Below are 26309 nucleotides of genomic sequence, written 5' to 3'. Positions count from 1 at the left end.
TGTCGTTTACACAGAACTATTATTTTATGGTTATGAGGTTACGGAAAGTTTTATTGTTTTCATTCATCGAAATAGAAAGGAATCAGTTGTTCTAAATGAAATTTCTACGAAGTAGTTTCCAATATAATCTTTCTAATTCGCTGTTACTTCTACTTAGCGTCAACCATCTATCTGGTGATTTTCGACAAATAATATTGTAAATATACAAGCGTAATCTGAGAACAGAATTTTTTAATTAACCTAGTAAAATGCTATAATGCAAAGTACGTGATTTCAAAGAGAAAGCACCATTTTTCCGGATAAATAGTTGATTCTCAGTAACGCCCTAGAACGTCACGCACTTGAAACTTGCCATCCGGGAGAATGCACTTTTCCGAGCGCTCTTTCCGCTGCTCTTCTCTGCGTCGTTGCCGTATAAGCGAGCATTTCCGTAATCCCAGTCTTTCTGTATTATTTAATTTCTCCTTGTTCTTATTTGTTCCTCTCGCTTTCGGTTTACGTTTAGCCTCACCCCCCCCGGTCACCCCTTCCCAGATGGGAATAAAGACTTTATTCCATTCCGCTTCAGTTCATCCCGCTTATATCTGCGCGTTCCGTATCTACTAATTCAACACGCTGTCCTGGCATCATTATAAACGTGCACAAATACTATGAACGCGCATAAACACTATAGATCCAGGTAGATCCAGGTAAATTATCGGTCGAGCGAACCGGTTACGAAAGACGTGTAGCTCGAACGAAGGGGCGACCCGATCGGAATTGCTAATTAGGCGCTTGTAAAATTACTGTAAATCGACGAGCCCACTATTACCGTAAACAGCCTATCCTGCCCGAGAATATTTCACCGTAGGGGGGACCCGGCGAAGCGTTTATCTTCGCGGACGAGATTTAAACGCATACGATCTGCAAACGATTTTCCATTCCGGTCGGTGAACGCATGTTCGATCGCCGAGGATGCCAGAGGCGACGCTGTTTCGAACGTTTCCAGAGAAGCTGAGCGAGAAGCGTTGTTCGCTGCGATGTAACTAAAGACAGATCACAAACTGGGAAAGGAAGTTCTGCGTACTTTGAGAAGATTAACTTCTTGCTGTGGTGCGTGTATACTTGGAGTCACGATGGTGGATGTTTGTCTTTCTGGCTCGTTTCAAGTTTGAAGGTATATTCTACGATGTTTTATCTCTATTCAAGATATCATAGATTCTTGTCTATTATTAGAAAAACGTTAACAATCTTTAGAAAGATGTCAACGATCTTGAAAACTCAAAACAGTACAGGGGAAAAGTTACGAGTAGTAATATCGGCTGCCCTGAACCAAATAACTTTGTCTTGACACAATTTTTTGTATCACGAAAATAACTAAAATGTCAAGGAATCGAGAAGAAAGAAAATACTTGATTAAATATCAAGGGGAACATTCAATATCGCAATCATTAAGAGAATCATCAAGAACCACCAAGAATCGCAAGATCGTGAATTTGCCATCGATACACGATTTGATTTTCTATAATTCTTCAAAGTTGCATCGTAATTACTGGCACGAGAAAGATTAAATCACGTCGTGCTTTATCCATATTACCAAAGATCCAATGGTTTGTTTGAAGAGAATATCACGCGGAGCAGACCCTGGCGCTATGATAAATATTCGAAACGTCTAGAATTTCAGATTCATGAAGTTCGAGCGCGGCGTATGAATTACTGGGAAGAGGTGGTGGAAGTTTAATCGGGATACGCGTCCTTGATATCGGCCGGCGGGAAACGCAGGCGCAGCGTACCACGCGCCTCCGCTTGAAATTATACCGTGGCTCGTTCCGTTCCTCCAGAGACTACAAATCGTTCGAGAGTATCAAGATCTCACGCAGTCCTTGCTCCACTTTCCCCTCTTTCTCCTTCTCTCCGCCAGCTCTCTTACCCCCGCACGCCTTTCAATTACCGTAATTTTCGTTATAAATTTATCTCGTTGTAAAAACGTTTTATTACGCAATCCGGTCGATTTAATGCCGGCACCGATTTCGTGCGTTCCCGCCTGTCCATAGATCTTGCTCGATGGTTTGCAATAAAGGAGGATACATTCAGCTGAAATTGACGGCGATACTGTTTATCGCGCTTGAAAGTTATATTTCGATTTCTGTCGGGCAAATGGACCGTTCTTTTCCAGATCGTAAAGATTTCCTTCCTCTCCTTTTATGGACTCTAGACTTGTTAATTTTCTTATGAATGAAAGAATGCTGATTTATGGCTTGGAATCGGAGCATCATGTAAATTTTGTATAATCTCGAAGTATCTTGAGATGATTTTTAACGTGATTTTGTGATTAGTCTTAACGTGAATGACCTTGAACGTTCTTTTATGATTTTTTTGAATGACCACAGCAAACAATTATAGGAATTTTTTGTGAACCTTTATGCACGTACTTCGATGATTCGATAGAATTTTATATAGTACTTTTAAAAATAGATGGCCAAATAAGAAATCGCTAGGAGATCGCTCTGGTTCTTGCGAAGCTGTCATTAAATGTAACAGTTTCTGACGGCAGAGCTATTAACGGTAACAGTCAGCCATGTAATTAATATCTGTATTCTCATTAGTTCCTGAAATCCCACGGTAGACAGCGTTGATGCTATTATTCATTACAAGTGATCATCGAATCTCTAAACATACTACTACCTCGTTATATTCATCAACCCGTAATCTCGTACTCTTTTGATGAAACAGTGCAAATGATCCTCATGCTGACTCATAAAAGCGACACTTCTTTCTAACATCCTATCAAACAATCCTTCTTATTCATTCTAACCCAATCTAAAACTATTGTTGTTCGCTATTAAGAGGGATTGTAAAGAACTAAAAATAAATAAACAACAAGAAGAAAAATATCAGAAACGCGATCGCGCATCGTACGCGAACGAAAATAGGCCACAGTTCGATTTCGGCATTGTCTGCCGTCAAAGGCAAGCAGGAAGGGTATTTGCTGTAAAGTCGGCGCGTAAAATGACGTATGGAACAACCGATGCATAAAAGACAAACATAAAGTCCGGGCAAAAGAGAATCTTACCTGGTGTGGCTGCAGGGTGTCAGGGATAGGCCGTGGTGTGCTATTAGCCAGCCGTGCTTACGGGGCGCATAAGCGCAACCTCCACCTCCGAGCTACTCCGGCTTTGTCTCTGCATTCTGAAAAAGCGAGAAATAAGCGAAATGAGTTTTATGCTGTGGTGCGTCGCGCCACCGCGTGACAAAGTACTTATGCGTCGTCCTCGGGACCAGCGACCGACTGTCGTTCGCTTTCCCGACGATATTACGAAATTTATATCGCCTGCGTTATTCTGACTGACGTGCAATACATAGGAAGATTGCTTGGTTTCAATGTTGATACCGACATTTATAGCATGGAAAATGAAAAAAGGATTAATTCATACTTCAAACTGGTAATGAACCTTATTCAGAATAAAATGAGGTTGTAAGTCGTGTTCTATGTTGCTTGGTATAGTCTATTGCACGCCAGGATAAGCAACCGTGTCACATATTTAAGCTATCAGTTCTCAGCGTTTTAATACATTTGTAAAATAGAGTAGAATGAAATTTTATCATTTTTTATACGTAATACTTGGCTTGCATAGATTTGTTAATTTGTCCTGGTCCTCGTATAATAAAGAGATCACGAATATTTTCAATTAAACGAATAAGTACAGTCTCCTTTATGATATATAGATTTCGATTACATTACGGATAAGCCACATGTGCAATCATTTCTGAGTTGCAGTATAGTTACACTTAACGGAATCGCATAATATTCTAACGGGCGAGAACACTTTCAAATTGACGTTTAACAAACATGACTTCTGTAATGAACGGGCCGAACTCCGCGCTGAATAAACATGCAAATCAGCGGCCCACCCTCGTCGGTGAAGACGCTCTTCAACTCGGATAATATACATAGTGCAAGGGTTCTGAATTCCAGCGACCCTCTGTGGTTCGAAATCACGTTATATACTCGGAAACACATGATACACCGTATCCCAGATATACGTCTGTGTCCAAGTCGACGGTTTAGCCCGACTAAAATCGATCGTTTGTCAAATTCGGAAAGCGACAGCGAAAGGTCCGAACACCAGCGCGAAGTTATTAATATTCCTTGTCGGTTCGACGATTTCCTATCGCGCGTAGATACTCGAAGCCCGCTTTGAAATTCTGCCCCGGTCGACCGAACCTTTTTCTGTTACAATGTCGCTTTTAGATACACGCTGGAAGTTTGATATTGAAAAAAAAAGGAAAAACGAAAGCGGTTCGCCGAGGATTGATGGGCGAGAGTTGCACCCCGCGGGTACAGCGCATCGGTATTCGGCGCAGAGTGTACGATTGAACATCAATATACGTTTTACCCTCGTCCGGCCTTGGTCACGCGGAGGAAGCACGATCGACGCGGAAAAACGGCCAACAATAAGTGGCTGCTGCCATTAGTCTTGGTAACCGTTATGGCACGAAGCGTACGATCGAACTTTTTCAAACGTCCCAGAATTTAGTTCGATTCAATTTCTAGTAATTTCAAGTAATTCCTACGCGTCGTTTCTTCAATTGAATAATTTCGACAGAAATTGAGTCCTCGGTGGTTGGTAACTACTGATTAACCCTTTGATGTCAGTCGATTTCAGGTAGTTTGCATAGAACCAAATTTTGAAGTAGTAATTGTCACAAATTGTCAAAAAAACGACGGATTCTTCCTATGTCAATACAAATAAAATAAAATTCAAAATGTCTCTACGTTTCCATTCCGAACTTCAAAAGAATGAATAAGATAGGTGACGCTTGTCATTGTACATAAATGTATAATCTACAGGTACGAAGATACGAAGTCTCTCTTCCCTATATGTTTATATTTATATTCAAGAACGAATAAAAAGTATACGTTTGATCGCAAAATGAAAGTTGCCCTCGCGATTAATTAAATAAATTACCAGCGACGAGTAAACGTTTCTTTTTGTCCGCGTTTAATTCCAGCTCGCACAACGCACCCCGCATAAATAATATAATTCACAACGGAAGCGAGTCGTTTCACTCGTCACACCGTGAACGCGTCTGCGTTCACAGCGCTAATTGTTTTCCAAATTAATTCGTATTCTCTGACATGCAACAGATCAAAGTGTAGCAACGCTGCAAATAACCGGGTTGGTTAATAACGTAGCTACAAATTAGTCAGATGGTTAAATATTTTCATTAACTGTTGAGTTGTCGTTGCTTTTCACAGTCGATTGGAACAACGGCCGCGATTAATTAACGATAACGGTTAATGCTTTTCGTCGAATCGAACAACGATCGTTAGGGGATTCAACATTTTCGTTTATACAGACGTTCGTGTAATGGTCACTGGAAGAGAGGAAAGCCAAGTTGCTTGCCATCGTAGGAAAAGTTTATATTGGATTTCATATTTAATGCAACGCACACCGTTGCTACGAGGAAGCTCGCTTCCCAGATAAATTATTTATGTTGGAACGCTTTGTCTCTATCCGACGAACGAGGGTTGGCCCGCATCGACCGAGGATCAGGCACGAAGGAAAGAGGGAGAGAAAATAGGGGATGATCGTCGAGAGACTGCGATAAGCTTCCGATCTGAACGAAAACCGTCCATCCTTTGGGGAACGACTACGATGAAATCTTGCTGAGTCGATGGGTCAACGATATACACGAATGATATTACGGAACGTGCCATAACGTCTCTTCCACGTTAAAAGTTCTACGCGTCGTTATTTTCATGCGAGCCTCATATTTGCTAAATCGGTTAAATCCACAAATCAAGAAGTAGAGAAAATTCATGAAATTATATAAAACAAGCTAATTGTATAAATATATCTTAACACTGGAACTATCAATAGTTAGCATGAAGCTAATTCTACTAAAACCAGTCAAAATGACTGATCTTTATTAAAAAATACGTAATAATAGAATATTTTTATATTTATTGATTTATTATTTTCTTACAAAAGGAATTCCATGTTATTTAAAAAATTTTTTTATTATTAATTCATCTGGATCCATGATTCCTAAACGAGGATTGACACATTTATAAAATTGTAGAACCAGACATTTTGATTGGTGTGGCATTTCTAGTGTTAGCATCTAGCGATCTGGCGATCGATCCGGAATTTTCCTGGTAACTGATATCGTCATATCGAATGATACGCAGTAAATATTTTAAAAACGTGTGAGAAGTTGTACAAAACGAGGAAAGTGGTTAATTGGGGTTCGATAAACAGACTGCAGGACCTTTTTGCACTTTAAAAAATACCAGTTATTTTAACTGGCATTGGGTATAAGTAGCTTTGATGCAAAATTATTTTGAGTTTGAATACATAAGAAACAAAATAAAATTCATTACATTATTCTTTTAGTTATCGTTGCGAAAGTCACTATATCATTGCGGAAGAAAAATATAACATGAAGTAGGAATTTTAAAATAAAATTGTAAAACCAGTGAATTTGACTGGTGTGGTAGTTTTAGTATTAAAAGATCGGCACTAAAATTTCAAAAATTTCAAAAGGTGAAATGAACCACATTGGCCTGTGAATAACTCATGTAAGTACTTTTAAAAAAGACAAAATCTGTTTAGCGATAGATCCAACTGTAAATAACTTCTGTAAAACGACGTGCATGCTACGCACGAGATATCGTGGTTCAAAATTACGTTGGGAACAGCGATAACGCGGTGGCCAGTCTAACGACAAGCGTCTGACGTAATAAGCAGTCGCGCATTCTGACGCAGAGGCTCGCTTAACGATGAATATCCGAGGCTCGATGACGTAATATTCTGACAGTTCGGAACTTTCCGAGATGTTGTTATAACTCTGCGTATACAAGTTTCAACGATATTGTCCCTAAAACTTGCCCGTTTTAGGTATTTGCATATAACAGTACGGGAACAGAAATTCGCAACTGATGGTGGAAGTCATAAAAATCACAGGATCGTTAACGGACGCGTTAATTGTTCGTCAGAGAAATGCATGAATTATTATCTGCTGAAGAGATGATACGTTGAAATGAAACGACTCGCGTCTATAAGGACGTAATCGTCTCGCGCATATCAACTCGCAATTTCACTTCATACCTTTTCATGGGAGAAAAAGTACGAGGAAGATAAAAGGACGATTAAAAAAAGAGGTGTAAAACATCGAACAAATGAAGAAAGTGAACGTGACGTTAAAATGAATTTTTATGGGTTCATCGCGATTCGCAGGTCACTGTTGATCGATCTCTCCTTCGGCTGCCTTGCCTGAGGATCATATATAAATATTATAACAAAGAATTGATATTCTTCGAAAGTGACGTCGATTAACCTGGCGAACACGTTAACTGCTGCGCAGACTTTATAAGGGCCACGATAGATTTAAATATACCATTAACTTTCTCCGACAATATTATTTAGATCAGTCATGTCGTTGAACATTTTTTAGTTCGTGAAATTTATCTTATTTTAATCGTACTAAAAAATTTAGTAAGAGAATCACCGATATCCACCGTAATAGCCAACGCGTTAATCAGTTAATAGTTAATTAGTTAATAGACCGCAAGTGCTTCGGCTGCGAAGTCGAATTCAATATTCTATGGCATTTCATGCGAGCTCGTATCTCCACCGGATTGAGCTTCTCATCGTGTTTTAAACAGATTAGACAGAGAGTCGTTATCCATTAAATATGCTAATATTTCTGAACGGTTCCTGGAAACTCGTCGCTTCGATTTATTTAATTTTCCTAGATTCGCGAAGAGATATCGCGTAACTTATATACGTTATATTCTTTGCTGTGTTCTAGCTTTGACGATTGATTTGCACAAACGTAAGAATCGAATACCGATTGTTAGTATACAGTGTTGCACGGTTACACGAACATAGCGTCGTAGTTTTCCTTTCTGTCGAGCCGTAAACAATGGGAACGATTCTCACGCAAACGATGAATGAGGCCATCGATAATGAATTATAATTCATCGATAATCACCTCCTGTTCATTTGATATTAATCAGGAAGATAAAATTAAAACGATTCTTGACTCGATTTCTTCCAGATATTTATTGATTTGTCCATTCAGTCGGGTTATTTTGAGAAATTTTACATCGCATTGATTTACATCTGTTAAATATATCTTTATCCAGGAACTATTTCAGCTGACTGACTGTTTACGAATATAAATAGAAACAACGATGATCAGCTAGATTATATACACTAAATTAATTGTCAATTGAATGGAGATTTATTTAATATTCAAAATCGATTTGCTCAAAAAACACGCCAAACGGAAAATATTCTACTTTATATCTTTGATCTATCTTAATATCAGAAATCTTTTTCTTTTAATTTGTATCACACTTTCAGGATCATCGTGCAATAAGGCACCTCAGATTGCATGGAAAGATATCGTAGAAATTCCTGTTCCTTTTTGGGACATGGAACGAACTTATACAAACTTTTACATCAACCACAAAAATATTCCCTTAAACAAAATCCAAGTTTTACAAAATTCAACACCATCTCTCGCCTAATGATCAGACGTCCAACTACAAGCGCAGCAAGTATGATTGATAGTCCGTCCGTAAGTAACAGTAAATCTTCATTTCCAATTCCCGGATCCTATAGTATGAACGACGAACGTACACCTTCAATAGTTCGAGCAACTTTCTACTATTTATCTTTGTCCGCGAAAACTTTTGTCACGCCACGTAGAAGCATATTTCGATCCCGCTTCGACGTTGAATGATTCTACTGAATCGGTTCTCCGATACGGTAGCATGAAAACGAGCGGCAAGCTCGTTTCCGCGAGAATGTCGATTGGAATCCAAATCCTCTGGTTAGCGAAAATCAGCTGGCGCCACAAGCACGAGCGACGCGTGTTCGCTCGACGAGCGTGACGCGCGCTTATGACGCGGTCAGCCAACTGTACTGATATTTCGTGGCAATGACAGAGCCGCTCGTTGTCGCTCGGAAACAGACGGATACCGCGCCGCGTTCGAAACACCTAACAATTTATAGTTCGGACACGAATATGCGTCAGTGCGAAGAAATTGATGGCGCGCTCCGATCGAATCGGAGGACGATTCTAGGTTCTTTAAATTGCTTAGCGAGGTCGCAATATATTTTTCAAATTAAAGGACGTATATACGCGGAACTATCGACGCGCTAATCGATTTATGGCTCGATTAAAATGTGAGATGACAATTTGTGTTGCAATTCTGCTGTAGTGACACGAGTTTGAAGTTATGTAGGTATCTATGTACAGTTATATTGTATTTTATTAGTATTCTGTTGTGTATTTGTTGTATCTTACTTTATACACGTATCGCTGTAGTATTGTATGTATTTTGTCAGTAGTCTATAGGCGTTTGTGTGAATTCACATTTTTATTAAATGGAACCAAACTGGATACTCGCTTCTTCTTCGAATTTTATTACATCGAATATCTTATTTTGAATTTCTAAGATTTTCTAATCTATAGGTGAAGTTCATCGATTAAGGAATCGTGAATTAACGAGATACAATCTCCTCCTCGTAAGTAAATAATATTCTAGGTTTAAAATAAAATCTTCGCTGTTCGTTCCAATTTCGGTTTTATTTCAGTAAACAAGTTAAAATTAAAACAGAAATTCACTAACGACTGACCTAAAACTTTAATAGGAAATGAACAAATATTCTATTCACTCTCGAACTTAAAAAATTTGTTAACGACGCACAAAACACGATAAAATAAAAAATAACTCAGAGTATATCAGGCTTAAAAGCACAAAAAATTATGAAGCAAGAATAGTTTACATTATAATTACAAATTCCTACGTATGCCTGCTTAAAGATCTCTGGTTGAAGAGCCTCGTAACATAGGTTCCCCGGTAACTGTTGGTCGAGGTCGATTATCAAGTAGCTCCGGACGTTCCAGGCAGCCCGAGGCCGGACAATAAACGGCCGCAAGTACTTTCTCCCCGTGTCTGACCTGGGCCGCCGCTGATTACCGTCGGGCAACGAGCAACAGTAGATTATTAGGACAGAGTAATCTTCATTGTCTTTACGTGGGGAATTATACAAATAGTTCTGGCCAAGCCGCGAATATACAAGCGAAGTGCAGCTTCGCGGTCGGTGAAAGAAAAAACGAAAGTTTCTACTACAGTTGCGCCGAACAAGCTTCGCTTTACCAACGCAAATAAACTCAAGGTAGAAACGTAACAATAATGGTAACGTTGGTCTAGTGTATAATTAGGTTCACGTTACGTGTTACATGATGGTTGCACACCACGCTTTTCCGCGACATGTTTGCAAATATTTTAGTACTACGAATATCCCACTTTCTACGCCCGTATGCAAATTTACAGCTTGCAGTCTATTCCGTGTTTTTATTTCGTTTTGCGTGCGGAAATTTTTGGGATCTTGTAACATAGTTGCAAAACAAACATACGTCAGCGGTGCAATCGTGACGTAATTGCTACGAGGTTACAGCGCTTAAAAACATATTCTTAAAAGCATATCGTCGAGTTTATCATGGAATGTTTGCAACATTATTACAAAAAAAAAAAAAGAAGATTTCTATGGTAGTATTGCAAGAATAAAATCTTTTATTTATGATGTGCTATGTTATAAATTCCTTGGAAAATTATTGTTGCGATTGAAGAAAGAGATATTTTTGCTATTCCGTAGTAGGATTACAACAACATATCCTTGAAACGGCGTTACATAAAAATTAGTTTAGAACAATTCGTGAAATTGTTAGAAAGCTCAAGGACGATTTTAAGCACACGAAACTATTCTGCGTGATCGGATCTTTCAAAGTAATGCTACACGCGATTCGAAACGATTTGATTGATGTCCTCGAGCAACTAGACTGTACTGATTGCACCAGGAAAGTCGTGCTTGCACCGATAAGCCTTCGATCATTGAAATCGTGTTTTCCAGTTCGTGGTTGCGGTCAAACGGGGGATTTACTAGTAACAGAAGGACAAAGGAACCTAGTGAAAAAAAGCGCACAGTACAAGCGGCCAATTGCGCTTCCGATCGGCTACGATTTATTCAAACCTTTAAATTTACTAGTATACAAAAACCAGTTCTCGGAGAATGAATGAAACAAACGAATGAAAGAAAAAGGCTGGTTAAACAACTACTAGCGTTTGTAACGTTACTTTTATTGGATTTCAGGAACGATCTCAATAATTGGCATATAGAAGTCTCGACGCATCGATATTAACGATCCTTCAAGATCCCGACATTAAAGAATGCACGAGGGAAAGGGAAAATCGTCGCGCTAAGGATGGGGAAATAGGTCAGGGGGCAGAGGTCAGGCGCAGAAAAGAAAACGGTCATGGCTGCCTTCAACCCTCCTTTTCTCTGCTCGCCGCGTTCCTCCTTTCGCGTACGATCGATCGTCACAACTCCTAGTTCTCCCTTTCGTCTTCCCTTTCGCACTCGATTTGTCATTCGAGATTCCTAAACCAGCCGGAGAACCGCCCGTCGAAATCGCTATCGTCCATCAAAAAACGTACAGCGATCCAAGGAAATCGCTAATCCGCGCTGAATCAGCGAAACACGATGGACATTTTTCAACGTGTGAGAAAACGATTGAAAGATTTATAATCCAAGTTTTAATACTGTGGCGATCAGCTGGTTTGGAGTAATAACTTTCACCAATGGTTAGCTGTTTTTGTAAAGAGTTAATGAAATACGACTTTCGTTATGTCTGTACAATACTTTGAATATTTTATTTTCATATCAGCTGCTCAGGATCGATTAACTTCATAAATCCAAGAGTAAGGGAAAGTATGCTGAATGTTGCAGTTTTTTAGTAACTTACTGTGCAGGTAAATAGTTTGTTTCCTTGAAACGATCGATACTAATTACGTATCCGGAGAATGAAATTCAGAAACTTACGAAAGGTGGAGTTGATCAGTTTGACTTTTATTTATTGTATATTGCAGGTTGCACAACGTAACGTGACTTTATCAAATCTAGTAATAACAATCGTACATTAATAGCTAACACTCGTACGACCAGTTTCATGGAGTTAATTCGTCTAGAAAGTTTCCATGTAACACCACGATATTCCATAAAACAACGTTTTCTCTCGTCAATCAATGAACCGAGCTATTCACCGTATAAAACTCCCATGTTTCTCGCTAAAACTTCCGGGTCCTTTAATTACCTTCCAAACTTACTCCATTCACTTCAAAGATTCTAAAGCGAACGAAAGCCAAAAAAGTTTCTGTAAATAGCGGAGCGGCGAGAGGCAGCTTTTCACGAATTATCGAACGTTACGTTGTCCAACGTCGGGATCGTCTCGCTAATTGCCGTAGCTTGCGATCCGGTTCTCCTTCTACGGAAAACCTACCTTAATGAAAGAGGAAAGCAGATTCTCACGCGTCGTTTCCAGCCGGTCAACTTGTCCATCTCGCTTTTTGACTCTCAGCGACAAGGAGAGGTTCACGCGCGCGGAGTTAACTCGACGATAACGAACAGCGGTCGAGTTAAGTTCGACGATGGCGCAGTGTTAATTGGTCGATCCGACAGTAACGGGCGAAGAGAGCGAAACAGACGACGGGAGATCGCGAAGGGTGAAACGAAACTTCACCGGCGATGTCACCTTACAATTTACATTTATTTCAATGCTGCTCTTCCAGTCGAACCGTTACGGGCAGCATCCGCGTGCGCGCTGTTGGAATCGTAAACGCGATCCTCCGGCATTCGAGATTCCAAGCCCGACCTCCGCGTAAAATTCAATTGGCCAACTTCGCCGGAGACGTTTAACGAAACGCGCCAGAGGTGCTTGCTAATGTACTGTCTACAATCGTCGTTCCTTGCGTTACTTACGTTGTTCGCCGATATTTTTTTCAATGTTGACAACTTCTTTGTTTTAGGAAATGATATCTAACAGAGATACGTATTATTGTATTTACTTCATTTATATCAAGTCGTATTAACGTTATTGGTAATTACTATTGATGTAATTATAGTTACATCCTCAACTGTTATTTTGAAATGAAAGGGTCGATGTAATCTTAGCGTTAAGAAAAAGTGTATTCTTAAAAGAGTAAAAGTCAGTGTTATTGTAGTGACAATACGTGCAAATACAGTTTTATTATTTTACCTTACGTTTACTGGATAAAAACTTGTCTGCGGCACAATGCTTTGAAAAACGGTTTTTGATCGTGCATCTATTCGAATTTTAATTTAACGGTTGAACGTATGTCTTCACGTGTCAGAGGATAAAGACCCACTAGTCGAAGGTTAACAGTATACATACGGTAATTGTATACATACAAACGGTCGTTGAAAATTTAAACATCAAACGTGCACGTTTTCATGATTTATGTGCGACCATGTATATTGGAAAGGTGGCGACGTTTCTGCCGTTGCGTGAAGTCCGTGCTCGACGATACCTCGAGCAGCAACTTGTCGATCGATCAAGACGCTCGATAAATCTCCGAGGCAGCCTTGAAAACTCCTCCGCTTCGTTTCCTCGTCGTGAACGAAACGGAGGCGTTTCTTCGTTCGATTTACATAGCCGTTTCCCTCGTTGTATAATAGCATTCGTGATCCACCGCTATAATTCTCCCGTCGAGAAATAGTCGAAATAAAGAATATTATTCTTGCACACCTCGTTCCATCGATGGAATTGGATTCTCGCGCTGATTCGACTCCGATCCGAAAATTCCATCTTCCGGGATCGTGTCTATTCTTGCAGAGCTCCTGTGATCAAATCGATTTGATAACCGGATAGAGAAATTTGATCCGGGAACTATCACGAAAAAAACGTAACATTTCCGCGTTTGAAATCTTCAGTGCTTCTTACCATTGTAATCGCGTAATTGATATAATGATTCTAACATGTCCAACACTTCATAGTAACTTTTCGAGTGAAAAATAGAAGCAAAGAACGACCTTTTTCATTAACGCAATTTTAACTTCCGCGAGAAGATTATTCCGCAAAGAATGAATTGAATATTTGTTTCGATCTCTTAACTAGGTGACGATCAGTTAAATTGCAACTATTCGGTTGCGAACCTTGAACGATATTAACGCTCAAGGTGAAGGGAGGTTCAAGATTTCTAGTATGCTTGTGATTTGTACGTTTGTTTAAAGTATTCGGTATAAACGTAAGAGTATGAAACGTCAGAAGTATGAAACGTAAATAAGACAGGTTAAGTGTAAGCGAGAGCGTGTTGAACATAAATCCTTTCTCGAAGCGGCTGATGCTTACATTTTAGGTGTCGGTCTAGGGGATGGGTTTTCGTCAACGTTTCCTGTGAGATGGGAATCCGTGTGTCTATCCAATCCTGTGACTGTCTAAATGTCTCGCAAGTGGTGCGTCTGGTGCGTACCTGGTCGAGGGTGCGTAGGGTAACGTTCCATTAGCGACATTTTCCGATGGTCTGCAGTTCGATGTAGTCGAAGTTTATGACACGTCGTTTGCTATTGAGCGGATCCGTCGAGCGCTTAAGATGCCAATCAAGTTGTCGACGTGGTCCAAGTTGTAGACCTTATAATGCGCAATGTGGAAACTTCTCAAAGATACCAAATGAGCTGTCCGTATCGTAAATCAAGGATAATCTTGTATCTTCAATAGTACTAAAATGAAATACTTAGGAACTATCTATATTTTAATAAATCATAATATAGATTAATAACACCAGAGTAAATTCATTGTACTCGTAAACATCATTCTAACTATCCAGAAAATAGAAAAGTTAAAGCGGAAACAACGAAGGAACAACTCGTTGTCCCAACATTGAATCGCGTCGGAGGGTCGCCAAACGTTGGCCGTGTTCCGACGTGGATGTTAACGTCGCGCTAATCACGCGTAATGCGGAATTAACGGGACGGGCACGCGCGCTCATCCACGAGAGCGACGCCGGCCGCCGCGACGGTGCTCGTGAGCCGTGGTGAAACGGCGTTCGACGTTAATGTTGAATACGATTTGGCCGGACCATATATCAAAATACCCGTCGATGGAACCACGCCGGAGCCAATCCATGCCAGAAACCACCGCGCTTGCGATCGCTGTTCAACGATGCTCCAAAATTATACTAGAAATTATCATCCCGATCCGGTCGCGTACAAAGGCCTCGGTAAATCCCGCTGTCCAGGGACCGCGCGCCCGGCTAAAAATCATTTTATTAATGGTATGTTAAGCGTTATTTATTGGTCCCGCTCAATCTGGCACCGTTGATCCTCCTCCACGTACAATTGCGGCGATAATGTATACGTGATACCATGCCGGTATGGGATAATGGCTTTGCACGAGTTCGATGAGTTTTTAGTACAATGGATGAAAAATATATCGACACACTCTCTTCTTTTTTAGAATATCTTTACATATTATGGTCTTTACATATTTAATATATCTTTGCATCACTTTAATATGTAAAGATATTTAAAACAGGAGAGCGTGTCAATACTTTTTTAACCCATGGTACATGCTCGAGAAAGGTGAGTTGGAGATAAAAGGGAAAATTGCTTTTTAGGTATTGAGTTCTTTGTAGAGGTTCAGTGTATTAACTGTGTTTCGTGGGGCGAAAGATTAATTTATGTATGAGGTTGCTGAGGGATAATTTGCACGCACTAGACGATGTTTCATATTTTATATTTCATTGAAAGCTTGAGAACGTTGATTCAATATGAGTAGAGTAATGTTTGATTTTGTGTCTATATGAAGTTTTTATCCAGCTTTTAAATTTCAAAATATAATTGTTATTGTATGAATATTAGTAACTTCGTTTAATAGGTATATTATTATTATAATTATATTAATATGTATTGTAGCATAGTATAAATCATTTCATTGTATAAATAGTATAAATTAGTAAGTATATTCGAGTACCCATGTAGACAATCGTAAGGATGGATAAATGTTTTTATTGCATTAACATTTATAAGTACATTATTTTAGTGCTGGTAAACGAAGCAAAGTATGGAAAACTAAAACCACGCAAGGAACTACACAAAGAAATTAATCGATTGAATCATGAATGAGAGAAAATTCGATATAAAACTAAAATAACCGATAGAAATTATTTTCTCGACAGTATTCATCGAGCGACTTATCGGAGAAAATTACCGAGTCTTATTTCGAATTAATTAACGATTGGCGCACGAGGAGATTCAAACCATTTCCCTTTAATTTCTTTAATTTCATTTCATTTCATAAGTATTTGATTAATATTCAGCGTGTTTTCAAGAAATCAATAATTACTTACGTTCATAAGTCCATTCATCAAAGATGACGTAAATTTGAAGAACAGTGTTTTTAACATCGTCACTTTCCCGTAGTTTTTAATTTAGGAAATTGATCAAATCGCTTTCGAATGGCTGGTATAGTGGTTTTTGCGCGATCAGCCTCTCAGCGACTGCCCACTACTACTTATATGAATCGTAATTTACGAGGGAAAAGAAAATTTCACGAATAAAGAAACTCGCGTTAATCTTCTATGTTTCCAAAATCGAGGACGAGGTTGGCCAAATCTCGTCTTTAACCTCCTGTATTCTGTGCTTCCTTTAATAAAAAGATTTGTATAGAATATCACCATAAAAATGTCCAATCACATTCGAAATTAGTGTACTTCTCACGTAAACTGATCTTACACTCGATATAGAAATTCAAAGCTAACCCAACATTAGACGAGACATTCCAATAGCTCGTTTAAAAAAAATCTTGAAGAGCTCTAGATTTCGACTTATTAGAGAAAATTACCGAGTCTCGTTTCGAATTAATTAACTATTGGCACACGAGAAAAATCAAACTCTTTCCCAACTGGGCAATTCAAAGGCCGCGATATGGTCGGGCTACGAAATTGAATTACAATGGTTAAAAGCGACTTCACAAAAGCTAGATGGCGTTTTCCCTGGCGAGCAATAGCGCCACGTTTCAAAGCGGTCGCGCGTGCCAGCGATCGGCCTTTAATCGGTAATTTCCAACGGTTAATTAACGCTCGATGTATAACGTCTGTGCCTTGTCAATAAATAAAGCTCGGCCGACGCCGGCTAGAGGGCCCCGATCGAGGTCGAGTTTCGTATCACTGGATTTATTCGTCTCGACTCATCGACCGGTACGCGATAATGTCATTTTATTTTACTCGGACCGATAATCTATCGTACATTGCGAAACCATGCTCGTCTGGGACAAAACATCGTCAGTGACACAGCATAATTAAACTGCGAATTATAATTATCGTGTATTTTATTTTGCTTGCAGTTTTATAGTATAAATCTTTTGATTATGGGACGCAGCTTGCCACACTGGTGATCATAACGATTAACGCATCAGTTTTAAGGTGTACAATTGTAGAAATTGTTATTGTGATATTATTTGTAGCGTTTGTTATCCTACAATTAATACTATAGGATTTTAGAAGTTTAATGCAAAAGGACATAAACAGACAAAACGTCCAAAATATAGCAATCATTGTAATTTCATTTCTTCGATTATGAGCATAAAATTAAGAATTTCTATAAATATCCACAGTTTAATAATAATACAGTAACGTACAATATTTTGGAAAACGGAGAGATGGGATGACTGGAATGTGATTACGGTAAATGATGCCTGTAACTGAATTTAGGATGCTCTGGATGTGGTTATTTATTGTTACATTTGCGGTTAAAATCCGTCCTGTCTCGTTAAATATTCCAACAGATATTTACATCTGTCCCTTCTTCTACTATAAATTTCCATTCATAATTTCATAAAGCATAACAACTTAATGGTTGGAAAGATAATAGAATTGAACCAAAGATGCTGTTTATATCAAACAAATCAATAAACTAGTGAATATTCCTCTCATTCTTCCAGAAAGATCATCTCGCGAATTTTACCAGTATTGTTTATATTTAATGTAATCTTTTAATTTGGAAAATTCGAATAACAAATAAATAATGTATATGAAAAAATTCACGCATAATATACAAATTTAATTAACATATTCAAGCTTTTCAAACAAAGGAAAGAACATGATTTCGAATAATATAAAAAATCGAGCCACATATTTCACGCTGAAATCCGTGTAATTAAATAACATGAAACTGCAACCATTCCAACAGAACAGTCAGCATGAAAAATTTCTTCGAATCGAGCGTTAACGATGCTGTTATTTCGCGCATCGCGATGCGGCTGCCGCCTCGGAAGCGATTAATCGACGTAGAAACGAACACTTGAGTCTCGTGAATCGTTCTCGTCACCCTCTCTCCGCGGCTGCTCGCTAACACGTATGCCATTAGGTACATATTACCTAACCACGTGAATGTATGGCAACCGTGTTCGTGTGTATACGCACGCACACGCGTGGAGAAGTCGAGAATAGAGTGGTGGGTGCGAGGTCGAATGACGTCACTCGTTCGATGTTCCATCAAGTTCGTGGGCACGCGGCTCTATTCTTTCCTCGGGACTTGTGCAACGACGAAGCGGCGAAGCGAACGTTCAACGCGATAAATACGGCGCTGACGGTGCACGTTTCTGCCCTTTCGTGTGCCAGTCAATGAATTTATTCGCGAAGGATTCCTCACGAATACGTCGTGTCCGTTCGAGTTCCACGCGTAGGCGTTTCAAACTTCGGGAAAGGTTTCCTTGCCAATAATTGCAACGATCGTCCGCCATCTCCGGTAAATAATATATTACCGTACCATAAGTTACAAAACTTTCGAAATAATTAACGTTTCTTCGTCTTCTACAAGTCATGTTCAGTGGAAAGTGAACATTCGACTAGTTACCAGAGGAAATGTTTATGAATACGCTGTATGCGTTATGGAAATTTTTTTTGAATTTCATTAACACTGTAATGAGATACGATTATCGTGGTTATACTGGCAATGTATAAAACGAACCTGAATATCTGTAGATATTACAACGCACGTATTATGCACGTATTGTTGATAAAAAATTACAGCATAAAGAATGTACGTAAACATGCCAGTAACGCTAACGATTGTTTCATTAAATATTGTATCCTACTAGTAATGATATTGAATAATCGACTGTTCGAATACTTCGATGATTTTTGCGAAGTATACGCTTGCAACAAGTATCTGGCAACTTTTATATAGATTTTCAGATTCACTTCAAATTTTACTAATATAGTCGTGATTATTGCGTTTCGATATAGTACCAATGAAATTTCAAACTGCTTTAAATAACACATGCAATATATGTATACATAGAAACATTTCCGGGAGTTACGATGGTATTGATTAAACGTAATTTCTTTGTTCTGTTAGCCGATGTGTTATCGAGTTAACATCATTGGTATTTCCATCAGCTCGAATAGTTTGAAAAGCGTTTTTCGTTATTTTTGACAAAAAGCTTGTACCTGTATCATATACAAACATGACAGATACGCACCAGATCCATCGAGCTTCAGTCAAACTTCTATTCAAGCTTGCCTGTTATTTTTAAAATCGATTTTCATCGATACCGTGTACCGAGAAAAGTTATATGCACAGGAATTTTCGTTAGTATTTTTCACAGAGGAGTATCTCTCTTTGGATTCTATGTTCTTAGAAATTTCTATTTAATGGAAACTATTTTAATCGATAAATCTATATCAAATACCATCTATAAATAGTATTCTATTCCAATCTCCTCCATCTTCTATATTCTAGCAGACATAAAATGGATTTAACTCTCCAGCCGCGGGCGATTTTCATGTTTTTCTACTTTCTACAAAATTGCGGACGAAATATATCTTGTATAGGTTTGAAAATATCTTGTATAAGTCCATCACTAGGGGGTATTCAATGCGATATAAAAAAAATCGGAAAAGTGAAGGAGAAGGAAATATTTTTGTTTATCAACGTACAACTTACAAACAACGTGGAATTATCGAAATTAACGGAATATGTGAAATAGATTTCGCCGGTTGAAGCATTACCTTTATTGACAATGACAATTGCCTTGCAAATTCGTTCAAAATCGAGGAACATGATACATATATGAATCTACTTCTTCGTAATAGGAAAATACACGATGGCGCAATGTCCGAGAAAAGCCGCAGGTTCCCAACAGTGCGTGCGGGGCAGATGGTTCACCAGGTGATCGCCATAAATTGTATCCGAGCAACTATAGCGAGCTTCGAGAACGTTAATTTCGAATGGCACCGCAAAGCCAAGGACTTCAACGATCGGTGCTCGTTAATCATCGTCTGCGCTATTTTACAATCGAAGGATCACTGACGCCTATTCTTAAACGTTAGCAACATTTCTCATAAGGCAAATCGAAGGTAATGTGATATACTAATTCTCGATGTTCGAGAAGGTTTCGCCGTTTGCCTTTTGATTTCTTTAGAGAAACTTCAGCGAACGTTAAATGCTCGTTATTGCAACAACGTAGTAGATTATGTAACATTGAGATGTTCTATGTAATTTGTGCTTAATAGTCCTCAGTCTGACTAACTTAAAGCGAAATTAGAATAGAATCTAGATTTTGCTAAAAGTATGAACTGTTTTTATTGAATCAACTCGATGTACAGTACAAACCAATAGGTTAACATATTCGCTATATACATATGTATGTATGATACAGATACGAATCAGCACATACTTTTAGGTGTTGCATATGGTATCGAATTGATTGTGGAACGAAGAACTAAAAGTCAGGAAATTGTAGAAAAGTGCCATATCAATTTATATTAAATACACATGAAGTTTCACAATGTACAGAAAAGTATTGTGTGAAAACTATTTGTTAACATACAGCATTGCAGGACCCGTAAATAGGGACGAATGAATAATGTTAATAGCAGCGAAAATCGTTTTCGCAGTGAATGTGTTCAAGCGATAAATATGTACACAGAATGACAGGTATAGATACATGGTAACAGAAATACCAGAAATATCTAAAAGTATTGGTCCATGTTTATCCGCAAAAGAATTGTAAAAATGTCGACGAGTCGTTTCGCAACAGCGATTTCGTAAAACTGCTTTACAACAGCGGTTCAAAATGGACTGACTGAAATCCGAAAATAGATTCCGACAAGCGCGATAAGATAGACATCGACAGACCGAGCTTGTATTCGAAGGAAGTCAGATACAATAAGCATCAAACCGTCGATATTCTCGTTTGACGACGATGCAGTCGAGAGAACGTTATTTCGTAGAAAGCCACAAAATCGATCAGCTTCGGCCTTTAATGGCGTTTCTGTTGCGGTAAAACATGGAAAATCAGGATTGTGAAAGCTAAGAAAAGTTTATAGAATTCTTTGAGCGTGCAATAGAAATAAGGAGAACAGTGATCGAGCCATACCCGTTCGGTAATTTCGTTTCTTTGCGTGGTCATAATTTTTCCTGTAAATCGAATATCGATCTACTAACCCGCGACTCTATCGCGTTATAAAAAATTGCCAACGTCCGATTCCATTCTCTCTTTATGTTCTTTTTCGTTCTCTAATGGTACTCGAGTGAAGGATCCGTTCTTCGCGAAGATTTCTCTTTAATGAAATTGAAGGCTAATACAGAATTTGGATCGCTTTGAATGTGACCGAAGTTGGAGGATTTTAGCGTGAAATTAGGTACTCAAGCCTCAAAGGAAGTAACCAGGAACCTCGATAGATGAAGTAGCCTCGCAAATATTTGTTTTAGAGAGAACGAACGTTCCACAACGCTTCGAAAGACCAGTGTGAGTCACTTTGAAACCACTGGTAGTCATATAACGAATGCTTTATCTCTTCGAAAGAACTTTTCTCTGGAAGCTAGTTTTACGTCAAGCGTAATTTTTAAAGTCATTTTTATTGCAAACTAAAAAATTCACTAAATCGAATCAAGTGGATTTCACGTAGAAGATAGTTTCAATTGGAAAGAAGCATTAGCTTTTGCTAATCAGCGAAATTGATTTAAGTAAGCAATCGACTTTCTCATAATCTAAAGAGATCTACTGATTATTACGACCCATAAGTTGCCTCTAATCGTTATTACATACAATGAAGATATTTGAATATTTATCAAAGAAAACTATTATGAACAAATTATGTGTTGCACTAAGTATCTTATAGTTTTCTTTCAACTTTAACGCAAACATTTTCACTTATTAACACTAACATCGTCAAGTTTGTTTCAAACTTTATCGGTATAATCAAGATAGTCTCATAAAAACGCTGATAAAATTTCGAAATGTTTGGTATAACAACACATATAATATAAACAGAAATGTATAGAAAGTGTTCAAATACTTTCGTGAGCCTCTGTATATTCGTGTAAATAAATAATATATTCTTTGGAATTGGAAGAGAGCAGCCACCCTAACAATATCTTCAATTTTTCTCCAACTTCCATTAATTACCAACATGCGAAACTTCTACTAACTTCTGTTCGCTTCTATTCCTTCCACCGAGAAAAAAACAGAGAATTCGATGGAAAAGGGAAGAGAGCAGAGCAAAACGGAAGAGCTTTCTGTCTAGTATGCGCCAGCCAGGGGATAATCCACGACTGAATCCGCGAGTAAACGACCTCCCGTATAAAGACCCGGTTCGAGCCACCCACGTTGACTCGTTGACTCTTGTTCCGCGTGGATTATGGTTTTTACCTTCGATCCCACGGACGACAATGCGTTTCTCGGTGAACGGTGTTGCTGGCCTGGAAATTCACGAGCGCCCGTTCTTATATTCTCTCTCCAACGAGGAAGAAGGGAGAGAAGGGATTACAATCAGTGTACGGGAAGAAATCGTAGATTGTGAGGCACGAGTTCTCGTGTAAACACCTTGTGAATCGTGGCACGCTTCTTGCTCGTCCTAGCTACATCGATCACTGTATTCTACTTTGCTTCTTGTCTGTAGTATTAGCGAATACAAATTCCAAAAGACCGAAATCGCTCAACTTTCAATTTTTGTTACACCACAGTGGAAATTTATTTAGCCGAACCCGTGCACAAATAGCTCATATAATAGGAATTTATTGATTCTGGTTTTTATGCAAGCTCGTATTTTTATGAACACGGCCAACCAAACATTTGTTTCACACTCTAAATAAAATCTACTTCCAATATTTTGGACATTTTCCCACACATTTTTCAACATATAAATTTGTTATGGATGCATGAACGTCCATAATCGACCAATTTTTCATTCATATCATAAAATTTCATATCGGAATAATAAAAATCAGCCCGCAGAACTTTATAATTTAACTTCACTGACTAAAATTTCTTACCAACAGATACAATTCGGATAAATGAAATTCCGCTATATCTGCTTTCTATTGTCGTTTCAAATTCTCACAAGGAAACCTGTTTTCGAGTAGATTTTTCTTGAGAAATCATGGTAAACGCGACGTTTGTAACTATATCAGCGACTACTTTGCGCGATCGATCACAGAAAACCTCGTGCGACGCAGAATCATGAGCCACGTCGGAAACGTGGGGCAACGACAGAAATAATTTTCCAAGCTTCTGCTTGTTGAAACTTTCATTTCACGAGCAGGAATATAAATATTTCACGGCTGCCGTGAAAAACGATCGTGGATGCGAATTGCGCCGGAAACCTCTGAAGATACGATTTACACTTTTTCTTATCTCCATCTCGATCCACCGTGTCGACATTGTTCGCGTTAAGTGCTTAATAATCAACGAATAGGTACCGTTCCCTTTTTTCCGATCGAGCAAGAAGACGTAATTAACGATCGACTTGATAACGCCGAGTCGGTGGATTAAAGGTTAAAGGGATGGCGAATCGATCGGCCGCGATCTGGCGGGAACAGATCGGACACGCTGCTTGGATCATGGAAAAATCCAGTTCGTGACGGTGGATCTGAACGATCCACGATCTTCGATAAACTCGATCGTTTAACACGATCACGTGCCACGAGATAGAATGATCGGGAGTTACTTGCGCGATTACACCAAAGTATCTTGAAACAACGAGTCATTGTCCCCTTTTGAATTGCTCTGGTTTCGAAAAGAATGAAAATAATTTGCAAAAATGTGCTTAATATAAGCTTCTCAGAAGCGAAATTGAACAACATTCCACTTCTTATTAATTTCATAATTTCGTTTCATAAGTACTTGATTAACATCCAGCGTGTTCTCAAGAAACCAATTACCTACTTCCATAAGTTCATTCATCAAGAATGACGTAAATTTAAAAAATAGTGTTTTTATCTTCGTCACTTTTCTGTAGTTTTTAATTTAGGGAATTGATCGAATTGCTTTCGAATGGCTGGTACAGTGGTTCTTGCGCGGTCAGCCTGTCAGCGACCGTCCACTGCTACTTACATGAATTGTAATTTACGAGGAAGAAGAACATTTCATGAATGAGGAGGCTTGCGTTAATCTTCTAAGTTTCCAAAATCGAGATCGGGGTTGGCCAAATCTCGACTTTAATCTCCTGTATTCTGTGTTTCCTTTAATAAACAGATTTGTATAGAATATCACCATAAAAAATGTCCAACCACATTCGAAATTAGTGTACCTCTCACGTAAATTGATCTTACGCGCGACATAGAAAGCTAACCCAACATTAGACGAGACATTCCAATAGCTCGTTTAAAAAAAAATCTTGAAGAGCTCTAGTAGGTTCCTAGTAGGTTCTAGTAGGCAGGATGGAGATCTTCAGTTCCTAAGGCGCCAAGAAAAAACAGATTCCTGAGGAAAGTTTCGAAACTAGCAATAACTTACATAGCCAAAAAAGGACGAAGCACACCTACGACCATACTAAACACCCACTGATAACGATTTCGCGACGTTGAAGCTCGTCTCAGGGACCACTCTCGGTCGCGTCGGATGATTCATTACGCGAGCGTCCGATGAGAAGAAAGTTTAATTCCTCGAGTGGCGGGCGTCGGCGGGGGCGGAGGAACGCTGGGCGGTAATTGCGCGAGAACTTGGTGGGGAAACGAGGAAATACAGGCGACTCAAAGCACGGTATCGATGTAAAATGTTTGCAAACGATGACCAGGCTGACGGAAATGTTGGCGAAGGGACGCGAGGGGTTCGAAATCGTATCGAGCACATGTACAAAGGGGCACGAAAATATTACATGGCCCTTTCGATAATAGAGCCAGCCATCGTTCAACTCTCGCTTTGCCGCTTTTTCCGGCTGCTTCCGCCTCCTTTCCCTCGCGGAACCATCGCGTTTCAACGCACCGCCGTTCGCTGCCTTTTTTGTCTCTTTGTTCCTCTCCCTTTACCAGCCGATTTTATCAAACCTGTCCCGGAGGGAGAAATGACTCTCGTCCATTTTAGTAATTACGATCGCTCGCGAGAGGACAACGAATGAAAATCAACCACTCGAGCGGAAAGAAAATCGCTTCGTACTCTCTGTCCCAGAATTGCTAGGTGAGCGTAAGTTTCTATTATGTTCCGTGACACGTTGAAAGCTTATGGTTTATTCTTCATCGCCGAAGTATTTTTTGACGCATCTGGTAACATATATATTTATACAAGGATTAGATATATAGATGTATAGTAAAATTAGATAACGATATTATTACAATTATTAAGAAGAAATATACGTATGCATGTGTATACGTATGCATTAAATAACATAACTGATGTGATATTTTCGAGGAACAGTATTAAGTATGAACTCTAATGCTTCAAATAAGGTAACAAGATAGCCCAGAAAGAGACGAAACGTGATTTATAGTCATAGAACGATGAGCGAAGTTGATAAACTCGAGCATTTCTTTCGAGTCTCTTACTTGCGTCTGATGCAGACGGACTTATTTTACTAACTGGTTCAGCGCGCCATACCAAACTTCTACGTTTCTCAAGATCAAAATACACGATCCCTACGCACTTTGGAGGATGTTGCGAATTATCGACTAAAGAGCGACCGGTCAGGTCAAACCGATCGGTCGATATCGCGTACCTCGAATAAATTAACGCTCAAGGTGGAGGACGTTTAATAGGTCGAGTGTTAGAGTAATCCAACACTGCATTTGCACTTGTTGTATAAACGTAAAGTGTGATGTTAGGAACACGACGGTGGTAAGATCTCGTTGGGACTGCAGTATTTCACCCGTACGGTACGATGTTCTGCTGATGAACTGTCCTCCTACGTTGCTGTTTCTCGCTACCAGCCGTTGGATTTTGTCTGTCCATCGTCATTGGAGTCATTAGGTTTACAGCTCGGGGAGGACATATAATTCGGAATTTCCTAAAGAAGGGAATGGGCCTGTTCGTGCCATAAACGGACGATCACTCAAAATTCCGAACAGAGGAATGAAATTATTACCTAGATCTTATTTGGAACAACATTTCTTACTAAAAAATAACTTTTGCTTACATTATCCATTAAATAGAAAGAACATACCTTTCATAAACGTGCTAAGAACACTCAACAATTGTTTTACTATTATCCGAAACAAACGATCCTTCGTGATGTG

General features: G+C 39.1%; 1 protein-coding gene across 7 annotated transcripts in view; it reads right to left on the bottom strand.

The window, feature by feature from the left end:
- The window catches only part of LOC138184671 (mucin-2), a 330669-nt gene that overhangs the window by 97493 nt on the left and 206867 nt on the right, over positions 1-26309 (bottom strand). For 6 of the 7 annotated variants that reach the window (XM_069122809.1, XM_069122808.1, XM_069122807.1 and 3 more), the window contains one exon: positions 3053-3168. The gene's annotated coding sequence lies outside the window, so the exon portion shown is untranslated. Of the gene's footprint in view, positions 1-3052; positions 3169-12339; positions 12674-26309 lie in introns of those variants that run through there. The other variant, XM_069122811.1, reaches the window with a different exon arrangement.

Source organism: Bombus flavifrons, chromosome 11 (assembly GCF_040668555.2).
Source record: "Bombus flavifrons isolate JBK064 chromosome 11, iyBomFlav1_principal, whole genome shotgun sequence".
NCBI classification, from domain to species: domain Eukaryota; kingdom Metazoa; phylum Arthropoda; class Insecta; order Hymenoptera; family Apidae; genus Bombus; species Bombus flavifrons.
This window is presented reverse-complemented; position numbering and strand designations above follow the sequence as displayed.